Genomic DNA, 10,091 nt, shown 5'->3' with positions numbered 1-10,091 from the left:
ATTATTTTCCAGGTTTGAAATTCTTATTTGCAGGGTGGAATTACAAAAGAGGGAGCAATTGAGAACATCTGCTCTGCTTTCAGATACTGGCAGGCGCCTGCGTCACGTTCCTTTCTGGGTCTGGACAATTAGGTCCAACTAGAGGAAGAATTGCTTTTACCTTTGACTGGGACTCTCTTCCTGGCAGGGAATGAATGAAATGTGCTGAACACAGAGGAGCTCTTTTCTCACCCACTGTAGGGATGTGCCCGCCACTCATTCTGATTAGGAACACCTATGTCTTGCAAGACAGGAGTGGTAGAAATCTCAAGCACTGTCAGGTCTTTGTTTTCCTAAAGCTCAGTCTGTGTTTGAGGTGGTGTTAATAATGGCTTAGTTTGGATTGCCATGGGGTGAGCAAAGTGGGCAGCAGAAAGGAAATTCTCTTACCAGGAGTTTCCAAAATGAATGGAGGCTACAGGAGCTGGAGACACCATGTCAGTCACTGCAGTAGATTCAGGCTGCGTAGCAACACCAGTGTTCCATCAGGAGCAGAACATTGCAGACAGCTGTAGAGGGTCAGAGCTGGAAGGCCTGCAGATTTCCAATCCAGTTGTGCTAAAGCAAACCATGACCCAGACACCAGGTTGGCACAGTATTAGCGATAGTCACAAAAGCGTTCACCATATGTAAGGCATCATGAGAAGCAATTCAAAAAGACAGATTCCATCCTCACAGAATCTTTCTGAGTCTGGTACTTTCTTTTTTTATTATTTATTTAGGTATTAGGGATTGAACTCAGTGCCAACCACCTCTGAGCTCAGAGCTATACAGTTAAAAAGTAAAGTCTTAGGATGTGAAAGGAGTTTGAGACCAATATCTGTGCCTCTAACTGCTCCATGGCGGACAGGCTTTGGAGACCAACCCGAACGTGGATGGGAAAAGCAACTCTGCGATGAACCTGTTCCCAGTAGAGAGGACAGAGCTCATCTTTCTGAAGATCAATTTTCTCACCCAGAAATTACAGATCAGAATTACTGTTTCACAGAGCAGCTGTTGTAATTCATGAGTAATAAATTGAAATGCTGGTTTAAGTACTTGATATTAAAAAGTAAGGCAATCATCAAGAATACAGGCAACAATAAATGTTGGCGAGGATGTGGGGGGAAAGGTACACTCATACATTGTTGGTGGGACTGCAAATTAGTGCAAGCACTATGGAAAGCAGTAGAGAGAATCCTCAGAAAACGGATGATGAAACCACCATTTGACCCAGCTATCCCACTCCTCGGTTTATACCCAAAGGACTTAAAATCAGCATTCTTCAGTAATGTAGCCATGTCACTGTTTGTAGCAGCTCAATTCACAGCAGCTGAACTATGGAACCAACCTAGGTGTCCCTCAATAGATGAATGGATAAAGAAAACGTGGTATATATAATCAGTGGAATATTACTCAGCTTTAAAGAAGAGTGAACTTGCTCAGCTTTAAAGAAGAGTAAATAGATGGGGTTGAAGAATATCATGCTAAGTGAAATAAGCCAATCCCATAATACTGAAAGCCGAATATTTTCTCTAATATTCGGATGGTAATTCACAACAAGGCGGGGGGCACTAGAGAAGAATAGTGTTAACTTAGATTAGGTAGAGGGAGGTGATGAGAAGGTAGGGGAGGGGATGTGGGGATAGAAAAGATAGTAGAATAAAACAGACATTATTACTTTATGTGTATATGTGACTGCATGGCCAATATGATTCTGCAACATGTCCACTCAGAAAAATGAGAAATTATATCCCATCTATGTATGATATATCAAAGTGTGTAAATGCATTCTATTGTCATGTATAACTAATTAAAACAAATAAAAAAAATTAACAAAAAAAGTACCTCAAAAATTGGATGTAGTTTCCCCTTTCTGAAGATATTTCAATGAAACAGTAGCCTTCAGAGGACATCATCCCCACCTGGTAGAGTGGTGGATAAGCTGGCCTTTCTAATGCTCTTTAGCCCAGAGCTTCCATGATGCTGTGAACCACTTACCCAGGATAGCAGGATTGTTCTCTGCCTGGCCCCCAGCTCAGGGATCTTGCTTCGCCTTCAGAGTCCTCAGAAACAGAGAAGTCATAGTTTCCTATTCAGACTTTCCCCAAAGGACTAGGATTCTCAAATTTAAAAGCTTTGCATCATTAATCAAAGTTTCAATCCCGCCAATATCTGCTACTAGAAACAAAACAAAACTACCAACCCTTCCCTGAAGAAAGAATGTGCTTTGGACTCTTTCTTGGAAAAGGAGAGACTCAAATGTGGCGGACAGGCTTCTGGATTATAGGTGTGAGGGCCAGTGGGATCTTATCTGAGCCCTGTCACTTCTTGATGGCTCCATCCTAGACCCCACCCGGACTCATTTACTCCTTTAAATGACCAAATTAATTGAGAACTGGAAGATTACTAGAACCTTTCTCCCTCCCGTCTCCCCGCTGGTAGAAACTTTCTAACCCAGTGTGTTTGCTTCTCCTGGTTACCTCTCTTCCTGACCCTTCCTTCATACTGCAACAGTTAATTTTTTTTTTGTCATTTGACTGAGCCATAAAGTGCCCAGGTGTCTGATTCAACATTATTCTGGGTTTTTCTGTGAAGGTTCTTTTGGATGAGATTAACATTTAGACTGAGTAGAGCAGACTGCCCTTCCTAACGTGGAGGGCCCCATTCCATCAGTTGAAGACGTTAAGTTGAACAAAAAGGCTGATCTTTCCTCGTGTGAGAGAGAATTCTTCCTGCTTGATGGCCTCAGAATTGGGACAGCAATTTCTTTTCTATCTTCAGACTTGAACAGTTTCTTAAATCTACTGGCCTTCAGACAGGGAGTATCCTCTCACTTTCCTGAGTCTTCAGTTTGCTGACTCACAGGGCAGACTCGCCAATCTTGGCACTTACCAGCCTTCAAACTCACAGGTGTTAATTCCTTACGATAAATCTCTTTTTAATAGCACATGTACACATACCCAAAGTCTTACCTGCCCCAAAGAATCTGCACTCTGTTACCTAATAAACAAATCCAATTTAAGATGAGATTAATGGATGAAAATGAAGTTATACTAAATAACATTAGCAGTGTATAATTGAATACATCCAAAGTAATTTTTGTATTCAATTGTTCTTGGATATCCTTGTTGACCCTAAGAGTAGACTGTATTAATACAACTTTGGAGATACAAAAATAGATAAATAAATGAAAGAGGTGATTGGTCATAGAGCAGGGACAGATTTCCAATTTAAATTGACCTCAATAAACAGAAACACGCATTTCCATTGCACCAGAACAGAAAACTCACTCTATTTTTTTTTTTTTTTTTAGGAGCTGAGGATTGAACCCAGGACCTTACGCATGCAAGGCAAGCACTCTACCAACTGAGCTATATCCCCAGCCTTGAAAACTCACCCTACAGTAGGGCATAACCTAAGTGAGTCAGGTCAGATAGCCTGACTGGGGAGAAAGATGGCTGTAGTCCATGGTTTCTCTTCAGTTAAGGGCTAACCTTGGCATAGGACCTAGTCACAGGTGCAGTAATTGCAACCCCAACCACCTGTTCAATGTAGTGGTAGAGAAGCAGTCGAAAATACAGCAGAATGGAATGTGGGCTTCCTTTTAGGCTCTGGTATCAGAATTCCTCTTCTCCATACAATAGTTTATCCTCTTTTATGAAAAAGACTTTGATAGGTACCTTGGAATGATCCAGTGGAGAGAGAGACTCAGGACAGAAATGTCCACACAACAGTAAATGCCCTCTCATTAGACGCTATTAAATTGGTATAAATTTTTGTTTCACTTGTGAAAATGAGATGAGGACATGAGCATGTGGGCTGGAATTAGAGACAAAGGCAGGAAGAGCAAAGCAGTTTGAGACTGTGAGATATGAGGGCAATGAAGATATTTAGGTGTTGGATTGACTTACAATCTTTTCAGCCACCTGCAAACTTGTATATTATTTGAAGTTATTTTCTTCACAGCCTTTCAAATACACATTTATGATTCTTCAGATAGTTAAGTAGCAAACTTCAGAGAGACAGGTTTTAGTTTTGTGGGGAGAAGGTAAACCAAAAGAAATGAGTTGAAAAAGTATGGGAAGAAGAAGCACACACAGATGCTGAAGCCAAGAGACAAAGATGATTGTTGAGAACAAATCCTTGCCAGGAACTCACAGACATATTTAAATCAGCTTTGGATTTGAGTGTGAATTTGGGGCCTGAACAAACAAGATCAAAATCTCAAGACTGAAAGAAGCCCTGCCTATTATCTGAGTTATAGTTCTACACAAGTCAGTGACTGGAATGTTCCTGAGTTCATCTGTTCTGTTTTAACACTGTGAGATCTTCGTGAAAACTAGAAAATGAGTCTGTTAAAAGATGGTATCTGTCTGCTGAGTGTGGTGGTGCAGGCCTGTAATCCCAGCAGCTCAGAACGCTGAGGCAGGAGGATCATAAGTTCAAAGTCAGCCTCAGAAACTTAGCCAGCCTTAGCAGCTCAGTGAGACCCTGTCACTAAATAAAATATTTTAAAAAGGGGCTGGAGATGTATCTCAGTAGTTAAGCACCCCTGGATTTAACCGTTAGTACCAAAAGATAAAAAATGAAAGAAATAAAAGATGGTGTCTGTAGAATGAATAGGACATAACTTCCCTGTGTTCATATGTGAACATGCACCCAGTGGAACTCCACATCATGTGCAATCACAAAAATAAGAAGTTTATGTAGGATATGTCAAAATACATTCTACTGTCATGTAAAACTAAAAGGAACAAATAAAAATAAATAAAGAAAGATGGTGTCTGCCATGTAACAATATCTGCATGTCTTGGATTGAAATGGAATTGAACCTCTCCCAATGTGCCTAGCACTGTGTGGTTGAAGAGTTGAGAGCATCTAGCAATGGAAGTGATTTATGATGAAAACAGCACTTATTATTCTATTCCCCAAATCTTTCCCACGTCCACCCTGACCACTATAAAAGTGTATCTGGTATATTGCATTCCACTGTGGTTGAAAGATGCATCTGGGGTCTGTAGCATATTCCCCTTCCTCATGTTTCCATTACTCAGGGAACATTTTCAAAAGATGAGATCTGCTAAATTTTAGAATAGTTTCCAGAGGGATGTGGCAAAGAGCTGCTTCATTTGATTTACTTAAAATTAGACCAGAGCGAGGAATCCCAGGGTCCCACTGGGAGCGGTTCTGTGCGGGTGGGAGTATAAGAAGAGAGTCATGCTCATTTCTGCTGGAATACAGGAAGCGCTCTGCCTCATTGCCTCATATGACTCCCCGGTGCTGACCATGGCCATTTCAAATACTGATTCTGTCAATGGCAGTGCACTACAGTACTTTTCCTGAGCCCCCCGCCCCCAACTTCCTCTCCTACCTCTTACCTAGCATTACCATTCAGGCTTTGTTTATATTAATTCTGGCAGAATTAGTGAACACTCAATGGGGAAAATATAGTGTCCCTGTGAACTCAAGCCTGTATTCCAGGTTCTAAGAAGTCACCTTTAGATCATATTTGTTAAAGATTGAAAATACCTCCATTGCATGTGGTTCTATCAATCAGCTTAGCTTGCAGATGGCCACCTTCTCACTGTGTCTTCACACGATGGAAAAAGAAAGAGATTACTGTCTCCATTCTTCTTCTTATAAGACCAATTTCTTATCAAACTGTAGTCACTTCTTATGACCTCACTTAACCTTAATTACAACCTAAAGACCTGTCTCCAGCTGGGATTCAAGAAGTTAGGGCTTCAATGTCTGAATGGGAGGAGGGAAATACTGTCCACAGCACTGGGATTTCCCAATTTTTTTTCTGTATTTAATTTCTTAATCCACAGAGATAGATAAAAGAACTGGTTGAGAATTCCCAAGGATTTCCATATCTATATACTATAGAAGAGAATTTGGACTCATTTGTCTAAAGCAGGTATGTTCAGTGATCTGGACTTGTTCCTGGGCCAGTTTATGAGCTGGAAAGAATTCAACCACTGCAGAGAGGCGATTGAGTTCTAATCCTGAGTATATTACTGATTTGATTTATGACTTCAGCTTTTTTCAACTCTAAAATGAGGATTTTTCCTTAGCCTTCCTCTTTCTCTGATATTTCAGGGATCTGAGATGTGTGGACTGGCATTAGAGTGTTTTCTGTCACAGACACACTTATTGTCAAAAGGCAAAGGATACTCCAGCCCCTTAGGGGTTTACATATTCTCTGGCCTCACAGCCAGGATACTGGAATGGAGGTGACCTAGTTAGGATGTTAGACTTTCTTGGAAGAGGTAGAAGGCAGACACTGAACCAATGTCCACCAATGAAATCATGGGTCCTTGGGTGGAAAGATTCATGGGCCAAAAAGGGAAGCTCTTGGAGTGCCCTTTCAGCTGGCCTGTTTATATCTTGGGAGCGCGTGGATGAAGAAGACATCACAGTGAGTTAGGGAGTCTAGATACATAGTAAAGGACAGAATCATGATAGTTAACCCTTAACTAACAAGCACTTTCTTCATGCTAGATATTTATAAACAATTTACATTTATTCTATTCAATTTAATTCTTAGCATAGACCTTGAAATATGTACCATTTTAGTTTCTAAATTCCAGAAGAATAAAATGTCAGAATGATTCAGTGAGTTGTTAAAAATCATGTAGCTCAGAAGGGACAGAGGTCAGATTCCAAACAAGTCAGTTGAACTTAGATCTCTTAATGGCTACTCCATTTTGCCAGGGCAGGAAAACTGAGTCTTCATAATGTGGCCCATGTCTCCAACAACTAGGCAGTGTTCCAGGAGGGCAGGGGTTAATGCAACCTTTTACCTCTAGCATTTAGACAATGTAAAAAGTATTTGAAAATACAGGTTGGTAGAATTTCCAAATGAGGATCCTCAAACTTCAAGAAGGAAACAAAGTCTAACTCAAAAAGCATGAATTACGTGTGTGTGAATAGCAACTATGCAATAAAAGGAAAGAAGTGAGGGAAGTATACCGGGTGCTAAGAAGAATGACTATGCCAAAAGTTATCCCTTGCTGGATGCAGTGGTACATGCCAGTAATCCCAGCTCAGGAGGCTGAGGCAGGAAGATCATGAGTTCAAAACCAACCTTAGCAATAGCAAGGCACTAAGCAACTCAGTCGAGACCCTGTCTCTAAATAAAATACAAAATAGGGCTGGGGATGTGGCTCAGTGGCCAAGTGCCCCTGAGTTCAATCCCTAGTTATCCACCCCCAAAACAAAAAAAGGTTATCCCTCTCATTCTTGGTTACTTTAAAATCCCAAAGTGCTCTACTTACTGAAAAGCAGGCGTGAACACACCTGTCTTCATCACAGCATACTGTCACATTTCTATTCTTCACATTTCACTTTATCACCCATCTTTCCTGTATTCCCTGAGGACACAGCAACCCCATACCAAGCATACAACAAATGTCCCATGCTAACTGAATCACTAAATGCATGAAGAATTCCTGACTCCACCCCTGACTGGCTATATTCACTGAATATTGTATTTAATCTGGTCCTATCTAGTTCCAGGTCACTCTGTAAGCACCACATAGTTCTGCAAGGCACTAGAGGTATGGATATGGCACTATGTTCCAGGAATGTCTCCATCTGTGGGGATGACAGAAAAAATATGCAAGTCACTGAACCCCCTTGTCTCTATATGTGATATGAAGACTATCAAACTTCTTACAGCTATTCCCGGGATGAAGGGAAGTGTCTACCAAAATAATGCATGTGAAAAATGCTTTTAAGTTACACAATATAATTCATATGCAAGGTCACAGCTATGATTTTGGTTTTCATTTTGGTTATAAGGGTAGTCATTATTCCAGCTTTTCTGAAATGTAGATCATTGAAAAAGTTATAGACGTCCAAGAGGGTTTGGGCTGACATCTGAATAACTTTATTTTGATGCTATTGCCTTTGATCCACAAGGCCCTCCATTTCTGTGGTTTCAATAATGGCCTCTTAATACTCAACTTGTACAACTTCAGGTGATCCAGTACTTGAAAACATGAAAGGCAGAGACTTTGCCCTCCTGCAATTTCTACAGTATGTACATTTCATGTAACAGAAAAGAAGGAGGCACGAATTATGCATGAGTACCTGCATATTTTAAAAAAATAAATTCAGAAGCATGTTATGTACTGAGAAGATCATCTTCCTGACAAAATGCATTGCCTGGGTTTAAAGATGAGGGAACAGAGGATGGCAACAATTAGCCTATATTCTTCCAAGAGAGTACTAAATCAAACAGCCAACGGGGGACCGGTAGGAAAGAATGGGGAAATGGGAATGGACATTCCCTAGAGTGTGTATCTTTGTGAATTCAATTTTAGAACTATTATGGATAATAAGTAAGAAATATAAAATAAAAATAAATGACAGATAAACCCCCAAATAATAAGAAAGAAAAAGAAAGGAATGCATTTCCACATGGGCCAATTTTAGAGCTAGAATGAGGAAAAACAAACAAGGTGAACCTGGAGAACTCATGGTACCCAAGAACAAGGAAATGTCCCACCAGTGATGGGTCATGTAAATATGGCACAGGAGGCAACCAGAAGAAACTTCCAGGGGCCAAGTCTGTGATAAAGTGAGCCTCAAGATAAATACTGATAACAAGCAACACAATGTGACCTGTAAAATAAAGATAATGTTCATTGTTGTATGCTGATATGATTAATGTAGTAAACAACTAAATGGGAGAGAGGGAATGTTCTTTCCTTAGTAGGATAGGATCCCAGTTAATAAATGGAGGTAGACGGATTCTTTTACCTGGCAAAGACCACAACAATATACAGGCAAGATTTATCAATAGAAACTAACATCAGCAGGAAAGGTATGAAGAGACACAAGATATTGGCCTATAAGCTTCCAAAGTGTCATTGTCATAAGTGAGAAAGAAGAATAGAATAATTAAAATAAAAGACCAAGGACCTCCTCCGGGTTAGGGGACACTCAGGTGATAGGGCACTTAAAAAAAAAAAAAAAACCTGCAATCCAGGATTGGATGCTGAATCTGAAAAAAGAGAACTAAGGAAACCCATTGACAACTTTCCAATGAGGTTTGTAGGTCAGTTCATAGAAGCGCCTCCATGTTGATTTCCTAACTTCAATCATTGTACTAGGATCATGTAAGAGGCTCCTATCTGAAAATGTCTGGGGAAACAGAAACAATTTATATGGATTTTTAAAAATTTCTTTGTAAACTAAATATATTTAACTCAAATTAAAAATAAAAGCAAAAAAAAAAAACACAGAAAAAGAAGAAGAAGAAGAAAAATAAAGAAGGAAAGGAAGGAAGGAAGACAAACTACTTCATTCTGGTTACCAGATCCCTGAAGTTAGAAACAAGTGGTCATGAGATCTGTTGCCAGAATCCTGAGGGAGTACTTGGTTGTCTCCTAGAATTCAGTGGGAATTTATGTCTGACTTCCCCAGAATCCCAGCATCAACAAATTTATATCCAGAATTTGAGGGCAGTAAAAAAGGCAAAACACCAACCTGCAGTGTGCCAGCCCCAGTGCTGGTCACTGTATTTACATCTCTAGGTTCCTCTTTACTTTGCCTCATGTCATTTTCCGGTCCTCCACTGTGTACCATAATTTTAATTCTGCTTTACAGAAAGTGTTCCAAAGTAGTCTATTTCTCTTTCTAAACACAGAGAGCAAACAGCTTAATTGGAAATTGCTGTTTTCCTTCTCCCGACGATGGTAAAAATCATTTTCCATTTCTTCAGGCAGTTGAGAGTCATTGCCCTCCAGGGAATTGGGGACGTTTCCCTGGACTTTATTTTTCTACGTGCCATAAAATTAATTACAGTTTTGTTTTAGTTCAGGGTTGAGGAAGGGGCGACAGAGGAGGAGAAGTACATTAGGGCAAAGGAGTAAATAATACACAAACCTATGTGGTGCTTTGAAAGGTTGCCAGAAACCAGGTGAATGATTGATGATGATCGGATACACCCTGATCTCTCCCATGAAATGGACCCTATGCCAAAATGAATCACAAGCTGTCTTCTGTCTTTTTCCCTTGTGTGCATGTGTGTCTCTGTGTGTACACACATTCACACTTGA

At 40.2% G+C, this 10,091-nt stretch overlaps 1 pseudogene; it reads left to right on the top strand.

Annotated features, from left to right (window-relative positions):
- The first annotated feature begins 474 nt into the window (after positions 1 to 474).
- LOC143385437 (DNA-directed RNA polymerases I, II, and III subunit RPABC4 pseudogene) overlaps positions 475 to 10,091 on the top strand; it is a 163,372-nt pseudogene continuing 153,755 nt past the window's right edge.

Source organism: Callospermophilus lateralis, chromosome 2, assembly GCF_048772815.1.
Source record: "Callospermophilus lateralis isolate mCalLat2 chromosome 2, mCalLat2.hap1, whole genome shotgun sequence".
In the NCBI taxonomy this organism is placed as follows: Eukaryota; Metazoa; Chordata; class Mammalia; order Rodentia; family Sciuridae; genus Callospermophilus; species Callospermophilus lateralis.
This window is presented reverse-complemented; position numbering and strand designations above follow the sequence as displayed.